Consider the following 10,436-nt stretch of genomic DNA (forward strand, 5'->3'; position numbering starts at 1 on the left):
TTAAACCCCTACAACTCATCCAGAACGCCGCAGCCCGTCTGGTGTTCAACCTTCCCAAGTTCTCTCACGTCACCCCGCTCCTCCGCTCTCTCCACTGGCTTCCAGTTGAAGCTCGCATCCGCTACAAGACCATGGTGCTTGCCTACGGAGCTGTGAGGGGAACGGCACCTCAGTACCTCCAGGCTCTGATCAGGCCCTACACCCAAACAAGGGCACTGCGTTCATCCACCTCTGGCCTGCTCGCCTCCCTACCACTGAGGAAGTACAGTTCCCGCTCAGCCCAGTCAAAACTGTTCGCTGCTCTGGCCCCCAATGGTGGAACAAACTCCCTCACGACGCCAGGACAGCGGAGTCAATCACCACCTTCCGGAGACACCTGAAACCCCACCTCTTCAAGGAATACCTAGGATAGGGTAAGTAAGGGTAAGTAATCCCCCCCCAAAAAAAGATTTAGATGCAAGTGGCTGTTCCACTGGATGTCATAAGGTGTATGCACCAATTTGTAAGTCGCTCTGGATAAGAGCGTCTGCTAAATGACTTAAATGTTAAATGTTAAATGTTAATTAGTTTCACGTTCCGTTCTGTTGTTTTTGTATTTCAGTTATTTCATGCACCGCTATTCTGTTCATTAAAGTCATGAGTACACGCTGCATTTCGGTCCGACTTTCTTCATTCAACAGACGAACGCCGTTACAGAAACACCCACCACCGTTCACGGACCGAGCAGCGTGTAACTGGCAACGACGTAGTAAACTGGCAGGAGCTAAAAGAGGACGTTATGGACGGTAGAGGCATGGAGTATACGACGTGGGAAGAAATCGACAGGTATTCTGGGATTCCCTGCAGCAATGCGAGGGCTATAGACGAATGGATTTGAAAAGGAAAGCACGGCGGCGCAGAGCGAAAACCGAAAGTCACCCCAAAAAATGTATTGGGGGGTGGGGGCTTAGGGAGAGTATGGCTGAGTCAGGAGATAGACCTGAGCCAACTCTCCTTGTTCATCGTGAGGAGCCAAGGAGGAGACCAGAGCCAGTGTTAGAGGTGAGCGAAGCAGAGACTGTGAAGGAGTTAATGGGGAAAGTGGAGTGGAGAGTAATGAGGGAGTTGCTAGCTTGGTGCTATAGATATAATATTCGTCCGACGGATCGCGTCGGGGATTTGATAGCACCTGAGTTAGCGCTCTATACTCAACCTGAAGTGCGTGTTAGTCGGCTGGTGAAGTTGGTGCCAGCCTCACGCACCAGGCCTCCTGTGCACATCCCTAGCCTTGCACGTCCTGTGCCTACACTGCTCTCTAGATCTCCAGTACGCCTTCACGGTCTAGCCCATCCTGTGCCACCTCCACACACCAGTCCTCCGGTAGCAGCTCCCCGCACCAGGCTTCCTGTGCGTGTCCTCGATCCAGTACCACCAGTTCCAGCACCACGCACCAGGCCTCCAGTGCGCCTCGCCTGTTCAGCGCAGCCAGCGCTTTTCTCCTCTACTGCGCTGCCGGAGTCTCCCGCCTGTTTAGCGCAACCAGATCCTTTCTCCTCTCCAGTCTGCCCAGCGCCGCCAGTCTGCCCAGCGCCGCCAGTCTGCCCAGCGCCGCCAGTCTGCCCGGCGCCGCCAGTCTGCCCAGCGCCGCCAGTCTGCCCAGTGCTCCCAGTCTGCCCAGCGCCGCCAGTACCGCCAGTCTGCCCAGCGCCGCCAGTACCGCCAGTCTGCACAGCGCCGCCAGTGCTCCCAGTCTGCCCAGCGCCGCCAGTGCTCCCAGTCGGCCCAGCGCCGCCAGTCTGCCCAGCGCCGCCAGTGCTCCCAGTCTGCCCAGCGCCGCCAGTGCTCCCAGTCTGCCCAGCGCCGCCAGTGCTCCCAGTCTGCCTAGCGCCGCCAGTGCTCCCAGTCGGCCCAGCGCCGCCAGTCTGCCCAGCGCCGCCAGTGCTCCCAGTCTGCCCAGCGCCATCAGTGCTCCCAGTCTGCCCAGCGCCGCCAGACAACCAGTCTCTTCCAGATCTGCCAGACAACCAGTCTCTTCCAGATCTGCCAGACAACCAGTCTCTTCCAGGTCTGCCAGACAACCAGTCTCTTCCAGATCTGCCAGACAACCAGTCTCTTCCAGATATGCTTGTCAACCTGAATCTTCCAGGTCCGCCAGCCAGCCAGGATTTACCGGAGCCTACTACCTGCCTGAGCTTCCTCTCAGTACTGGGCTTCCTCTCAGTACTGGGCTTCCTCTCAGTACTGGGTTTCCCCTCAGTACCGGGCTTCCCCTCAGTCCCGGGCTGCCTCTGTCCCGAGCTGCCCCTCTGTCCCGAGCTGCCCCTCTGTCCCGAGCTTCCCCTCTGTCCCGAGCTGCCCCTCTGTCACGAGCTGCTCCTCAGTTATGTGGGGATCTGGGTGAGGACTATTAGGCCATGGTCGGCGGAGAAGGTGGATTATCCCAGGACGCAAAGGGGAGGAAATAGGACATTTATGGAGTGGGGTCCACGTCCCGAGCCAGAACCGCCACCATGGACAGACGCCCACCCGGACCCTCCCTATGCTCTTGAGGTGCGTCCGGGAGTCCGCACCTTAGGGGGGGGGGTTCTGTCACGCCTTGGTCATTGTATTTTGTGTTTTTGTTATATGTTTGGGTAGGCCAGGGTGTGACATGGGTTTATATGTTGTGTTTCGTATTGGGCTTTGTAATATTTGGGATCGCGGCTGATTAGGGGTGTTGTTAGGCTTGGCTGCCTGAGGCGATTCTCAATTGGAGTCAGGTGCTTATCGTTGTCTCTGATTGGGAACCGTATTTAGGCAGCCTGAGTTTTGCTTTGTATTTTGTGGGTGTTTGCTCCTGTCTCTGTGTTGTAGTCACCAGATAGGCTGTAATTAGTTTCACGTTCCGTTCTGTTGTTTTTGTATTTCAGTTATTTCATGCACCGCTATTCTGTTCATTAAAGTCATGAGTAACCTACACGCTGCATTTCGGTCCGACTTTCTTAATTCAACAGACGAACGCAGTTACACAATCAGTGAATATAAACCATTATTATGTTTATTTTCCCTTTTGAACTTTTACTATTTGCAACTCATTACAACACCTTATATATACATAATATGTCTTTATTCTTCTGTGAGTGTAATGTTTACTGTTCATTTTATTGTTTATTTCACTTTTGTTTATTATCTACTTCACTTGCTTTGGCAATGTTAACTAACATGTGTTTCCCATGTCAATAAAGAGAGAGTGTGTGTGTGTGTGAGAGAGAGAGAGAGAGAGAGAGAGAGAGAGAGAGAGAGAGAGAGAGAGAGAGAGAGAGAGAGAGAGAGAGAGAGAGAGAGAGAGAGAGAGAGAGAGAGAGAATTGACCATGAGCCAAATTATGATTTTTCAAAAGACAGATCATAAGGAAATAAATATCACTTAAAATCTTAAAACTTCACTATCCAACCAGTCCTTGTGTATAGCTTAACACTTTTAACTTCACTATCCAACCAGTCCTTGTGTATAGCTTAACACTTTTAACTTCACTATCCAACCAGTCCTTGTGTATAGCTTAACACTTTTAACTTCACTATCCAACCAGTCCTTGTGTATAGCTTAACACTTTTAACTTCACTATCCAACCAGTCCTTGTGTATAGCTTAACACTTTTAACTTCACTATCCAACCAGTCATTGTGTATAGCTTAACATTTTTAACTTCACTAACCAACCAGTCCTTGTGTATAGCTTAACACTTTTAACTTCACTATCCAACCAGTCCTGGTGTATAGCTTAACACTAGTACAGTGAAATATGGGGACCACTATTACAGTGAAATATGGGGACCACTATTACAGTGAAATATGGGGACCACTATTACAGTGAAATATGGTGACCACTATTACAGTGAAATATGGGGACCACTATTACAGTGAAATATGGGGACCACTATTACAGTGAAATATGGGGACCACTATTACAGTGAAATATGGGGACCACTATTACAGTGAAATATGGGACCACTATTACAGTGAAATATGGGGACCATTATTATAGTGAAATATGGGGACCACTATTACAGTGAAATATGGGGACCACTATTACAGTGAAATATGGGGACCACTATTACAGTGAAATATGGGGACCACTATTACAGTGAAATATGGGGACCACTATTACAGTGAAATATGGGGACCACTATTACAGTGAAATATGGGACCACTATTACAGTGAAATATGGGGACCATTATTATAGTGAAATATGGGGACCACTATTACAGTGAAATATGGGGACCATTATTACAGTGAAATATGGGGACTACTATCACAGTGAAATATGGGGACTACTATTACAGTGAAATATGGGGACCACTATTACAGTGAAATATGGGGACTACTATTACAGTGAAATATGGGGACTACTATCACAGTGAAATATGGGGACTACTATTACAGTGAAATATGCGGACCATTATTACAGTGAAATATGGGGACTACTATCACAGTGAAATATGGGGACCACTATTACAGTGAAATATGGGGACCACTATTACAGTGAAATATGGGGACCACTATTACAGTGAAATATGGGGACCACTATTACAGTGAAATATGGGGACCACTATTACAGTGAAATATGGGGACCACTATTACAGTGAAATATGGGGACTACTATTACAGTGAAATATGGGGACTACTATTACAGTGAAATATGGGGACCACTATTACAGTGAAATATGGGGACTACTATCACAGTGAAATATGGGGACCACTATCACAGTGAAAATATACATCATGGGACAAACACCCACAGAAGAACATCTGCATACAGGGCAGAACTAGGAAGACTTCCTCTTCTACTGCCCTTTGAAAGAAAGTTGTGCAAATTCAGGGTGCACCAAGCCCAATCACATGAAGGATCATACAAAAACAGACCATTTATATTCAACAGTCTCTGCCCAATGAGTGACCCCTCAACAAAACCGGCCCAAAAACAAAACATTGACAGAAATGATCTGGTCACATGCAGGTTATCTATCTATCTATCTATCTATCTATCTATCTATCTATCTATCTATCTATCTATCTATCTATCTATCTATCTATCTATCTATCTATCTATCTATCTGTCTGTCTGTCTGTCTGTCTGTCTGTCTGTCTGTCTGTCTGTCTGTCTGTCTGTCTGTCTGTCTGTCTGTCTGTCTGTCTGTCTGTCTGTCTGTCTGTCTGTCTGTCTGTCTGTCTGTCTGTCTGTCTATAGCCCTAATGGACAGTAACGATAAGACCTTCCTACCTGCATGGTGACACCTTTAAACAACAGAGATGCAGCAATAACGCCACAAACCTGAGTCTGGATTTCAGCCCATCTGCAGCCTGATGTCCATTGGTTGGGTATAATGCTGCTTTAAAGCCATTGGTCTAATATAAGGAAGTCATGCACAATGAGGTTGACTACAGCCATGAGCAAACAAATGTTTTATGGAACTGTATGAGGAAGTTCTCACACAATTGTTGAATTCATGCAAGTAGCTTACAGTTTTTCTCAGTCGCTTTGGTGCATTTTTCACATCATCCATAACATGTGCAAAATAATAAGTGCATTTCTCAGAACAATTTGCACAAACTGCAATATACAATATATATGTTTCTAAAGCTAGTCAGTCACTAAAAATCCTTAGTACATCTCTCAAAAGTAAATATTCATGCCAATGATCATGTCAGTGTCATCAGAATGATAAGTCATTGAGTCATTGTTCACGAACAAGGTCGTCAAAATGTTTAGGCATGTTGTCAATGTAACTGTGTACTTTGACAGTATTACCGTAGGGAGTTTTTCCCTAGCCACCGTGCTTCTACACCTGCATTGCTTGCTGTTTGGGGTTTTAGGCTGGGTTTCTGTACAGCACTTTGAGATATCAGTTGATGTAGGAAGGGCTATATAGAGATTAGAGATTGGAGATTAGAAACGTAGAGAGGAACCAGGCTATGTGGGGTGGCCAGTCCTCTTCTGGCTGTGCCGGGTGGAGCCTATGTCCTCTTCTGCCTCTTCCTCTGTTTTGCCTTCCACCACGCATCCTTGCTCCTCTTCTTCCTCCTCCTCTTGGCTGTTGACCCTGTTCATTTCCTGGTCCATCCATTATTGGAATATTGCAACTCTGTGTTTTTGGTCTGTCTATATATGCTTGCCAATTGATTCTTCATGAGATGCACCTTTGAGAAATTTAGACAACTGGTTGATTGTTGGTTGAACTAACACTTTACATTCCTTCATGAGTGAGGGTCAATTTCACCTGCACGATTCATCAATTCACGTTTTTGTACAAAAGGTCTAATAGAAATGTGTAAAACTATGCTTGACAGTTTATGACAAATAGTTCAAAAATGTTGCATGTAATGGCTTATGCAAGGAACTAATGCCTAGATGTTTTGAGGGGTAAGACTATTCAACAGAGAACCATCTACTACATTTTGATCAACATGACATGAGCAATTTATAATGTGTAAAAAAGCTGACACTTGTACATTATCAATTGCAATTTGTTCAAAAGGAATAAGACATTGCTTTAATGATGTGCACAAGTGACTAGATGATTTGGAATTTGTACAAGTAGTTTCAAGAATTGCACTTTTGATCTAAGAAATGCAGCAAAGCGACTGAGAAAAACTGTAAAGTAAGCTATGGTGTAGCCCACCTACCACATTATATGCATAATCGCATTTGTGGTCACTTTTGATAATGTTGTTTACCCGCTAATGGAACATTCACGCTTATAGCCAATAGCCTACTAGAAAAAATAAAAGCATTTATAGCCTACTGCCGTGTGCACACTGCTGCTCTTATAATGTGAAGAAATACCCTAATAGTTTATCAACATTTTAAGTTTAATCATTCGGATCTGTTGCATCAGCCTCATTTTGTAAAAAAAAAAAAAAAATGATGATAGTTGTATTAATTTGAGATCTATCGCGTCCCACAAGTATCCCAGACTATGTTTGGAATATTTATTTATTGCACAGAATAGAAGAGGTAAACTTTTGTACTAAGGGGGATAGTAGATTGATATAGGCTTGTGCTTTTGCTGTTCGTTAGGCCTACTCAGTGAAGGGGTGGCTCTCCCATAGGCACCACTGCAACAGCAGCTGGGCCTATTCTAGCCTCTGATCATGACTGTCATTTCCATTACATTACACATAAAGGTAGTTGGAAGAAGGCATCTTCTGTATGGGGGGGGGGTTAATAAGAGCCGCAGCGCTTGGCCTGAACATTAACACGCATTGCTTGTGGAACTGTTTTGGAAGCATAAGGACCTTATCTTTCATATCGACGAGAAATCATTTTCAAAAAGACTAAGGTTAAATTGATACACACCTTTATAGGGTTAGGGTTCCAACACGGCCCTATCTCCATGTTACAGAGCTTGTTTACGGAAAACAGACAGAAGACAGTCGACTACCTGTGCTAATTAGGAATACCACCCCTACCCTGTCACAACACAACTGATTGGCTCAAATGCATTAAGGAAAGTAATTCCACAAATTAACTTTTAACAAGGAACACCTGTTAATTGAAATGCATTCCAGGTGACTACCTTATAAAGCTGGTTGAGAGAATGCCAAGAGTGTGCAAAGCTGTCATTAAGGCAAAGGGTGGCTACTTTGAAGAATCTCAAATATAGAAAAAATGTTCATCTGTTTAAAACTTTTTTGATTAATACTTATTTTCCACCATCATTTGCAAATAAATTCATTAAAAATCCTACAATGTGATTTTCCGGATTTCTTTTTCTCATTTTGTCTGTCATAGTTGAAGTGAAACTATGATGAAAATTACAGGCCTCTCTCATCTTTTTAAGTGGAAGAACTTGCACAATTGGTGGCTGACTAAATACTTTTTTGCCCTACTGTATATCCCTCAATCCTGACTCGTCTCCCAATCCCTGCTGATGAAAAACATCCCCACAGCATGATGCTGCCACCACCATATTTCACCGTAGGGATGGTGCCAGGTTTCCTCCGGACGTGACACTTCGCATTCAGGCCAAAGACTTCAATCTTGATTTCATAAAACCAGAGAATCTTGTTTCTCATGGCCTGAGAGTCCTTTAGGTGCCTTTTGGTAAACTCCAAGCGAGCTGTCAAGGCCTGATTGGTGGAGTGCTGCAGAGATGGTTGTCCTTCTGGAAGGTTCTCCCATCTCCACAGAGTAACACTGGAGATCTGTCAGAGTAACCATCGGGTTCTTGGTCACCTCCCTGACCAAGGCCCTTCTCCCCCGATTGCTCAGTTTGGCCGGGTGGCCAGGTCTAGGAAGAGTCTTGGTGGATCCAAACTTCTTCCATTGAAGAATGATGGAGGCCACTGTGTTCTTGGGGACATTTTTGGTACCCTTCCCCAGATCTGTGCCCCGACACAATCCTGTCTCAGACCTCTACGGACTATGTCTTTGACCTCATGGCTTGGTTTTTGCTCTGACATGCACTGTCAACTGTGGGACTTAATAAAGACAGGTGCGTGCCTTTCCAAATCATGTCCAATCAATTGAATTTAACACAGGTGTACTTCAATCAAGTGGTAGAAACATCTCAAGGATGATCAATGGAAACAGGATGCACCTGAGCTCAATTTCGGGCCTCATAGAAAAGGGTCTGAATACTAGCAGTATGTAAACAAGGTATTTCAGTTTTTTTTTTCTTATACATTTGCAAAAATTCAAAAAACGTATTTTTGCTTTGTCCTTATTGTCACGCCTTGGTCATAGTGTTTTGTGTTTCGTTATATATTTGGTCAGGCCAGGGTGTGATATGGGTTTATTTTGTTGTATTTCGTATTGGGGTTTTGGTAGTTATTGGGATTGCGGCTGAGTAGGGGTGTAGCATAGGTTTGGCTGCCTGAGGCGGTTCTCAATCAGAGTCAGGTGATTCTCGTTGTCTCTGACTGGGAACCGTATTTAGGTAGCCTGGGTTTCACTGGGTATTTCGTGGGTGATTGTTCCTGTCTCTGTGTAGTTTTCACCAGATAGGCTGTAATAGGTTTTCACGATTAGTTTTGTTGTTTTGTATATTTATTTCAGTTATTTCATGTATCGCTATTCTTAATTAAAGACATGAGTAACCACCACGCTGCATTTCGGTCTCACTCTCTTTCGTCGAACGAACACCGTTACACTTATGAGAAATTGTGTGTTGATTGATGAGGGGAAAAACAATTGAATCCATTTCAGAATAAGGCTGTAACGTAACAAAATGTGGAAGTCAAGGGGTCTGAATACTTTCCGGATGCCCTGTATATGACAGACATTTGTTGGTCTGAGTCTCTGCAGTCACGGGAAGAGCGCATATTAATCCCCTTCAGATTGAGTTGACATTTTAAAGCTGCAATATTAAACTTTTTGGGAGCTCAAGTCTAAGAAGTGGCAGATCTGTTCTGTGTGCGCTATTTATATGCTTCCCATTCTTAAGATTTATTATTTTACTTCAGGTTTTGTACCCCTGTTTCAAACAGCTGAAAATACAATATTTTTGCTTATATAAAATACATTTCACAGAGGTTTAAATGGTACAAATATCATCTACACTATATTTGCATGTTTTGTCACAAACTGAAATTAGACAAACAATCAGAATTGTAGCAACCAGGAAATGGTTGAGCAATTTCTGCATAGCGCATCTTTAAAATGGTTATGGTAAGAGTTAAGGTTAGGGTTAGGTAAGGGTTATGGTTAAGGTAAGGTTAGGGGTTAAAGTTAGGGTTTAGGGTAGGGGTTAAAGTTAGGGTTGAGGGTAGGGGTTAAAGTTAGGGTAAGGGTAGGGGTAGGGGTTAAAGTTAGGGTTTAGGGTAGGGACGTCCCAAGGATCCCTGATAACACAACTAATTCATTGTGGCCGATAGGTCAAACGAAAGACCAAAATAAACGAGTCACAGAACCATATAAGATTTAGGCAACAAACATCATATGTTAATTATTTATTATTTCAAAGGAGACCGCTTACCTTTCTCTTGGTCCGTCAGCGATGTGCATTAATCCAACAGGACGCTAGTCCACCTGTAAACTAGTCCACCTGTAAACTAGTCCACCTGTAAACTAGTCCACCTGTAAACTAGCCACCAGTTTTGCCACTTGTCCCCCTTGTCACCACACGAAATGAGAGAGTCGTGGGCGAGGAGTTGCAACAACACACGGAGGGTTGGAAAGGGAAGCTATGGGCCTGTAATTCATTGAGCGACACATTGGATGGTGCTGGCTTCGGTTGTCATTAGATCGATTTACTAAACAAACTGAAAGTAGGGTGGGGACGTTAAACAGTAACTAGCCTCCATAAAACTGAGAGGGGAAATAATATAGGTGTGTGTGTGGTCAGCCTTGCCTACGCTGTCGAGACCGGGGTAAAGGGTGAGGAGGAGATAATGTTTCACAGAATAATAGTAGAACAGTAACATTTTAGCCATTTATTTATTTATTACAATATTTACATACTCTGTAGCCTTACACAA

General features: G+C 44.4%; 1 protein-coding gene across 1 annotated transcript in view; it reads right to left on the reverse strand.

Moving 5' to 3' along the window:
- The window catches only part of LOC118383106 (hepatocyte nuclear factor 4-gamma-like), a 37,623-nt gene extending 27,410 nt beyond the window's left edge, over nt 1–10,213 (reverse strand). The window contains exon 1 of the mRNA XM_052501108.1: nt 9,935–10,213. The gene's annotated coding sequence lies outside the window, so the exon portion shown is untranslated. The remainder of the gene's footprint in view (nt 1–9,934) is intronic.
- Between the last annotated feature and the right edge of the window lie 223 nt (nt 10,214–10,436).

The sequence above is a fragment of the Oncorhynchus keta genome, chromosome 4 (genome assembly GCF_023373465.1).
Source record: "Oncorhynchus keta strain PuntledgeMale-10-30-2019 chromosome 4, Oket_V2, whole genome shotgun sequence".
In the NCBI taxonomy this organism is placed as follows: Eukaryota; Metazoa; Chordata; class Actinopteri; order Salmoniformes; family Salmonidae; genus Oncorhynchus; species Oncorhynchus keta.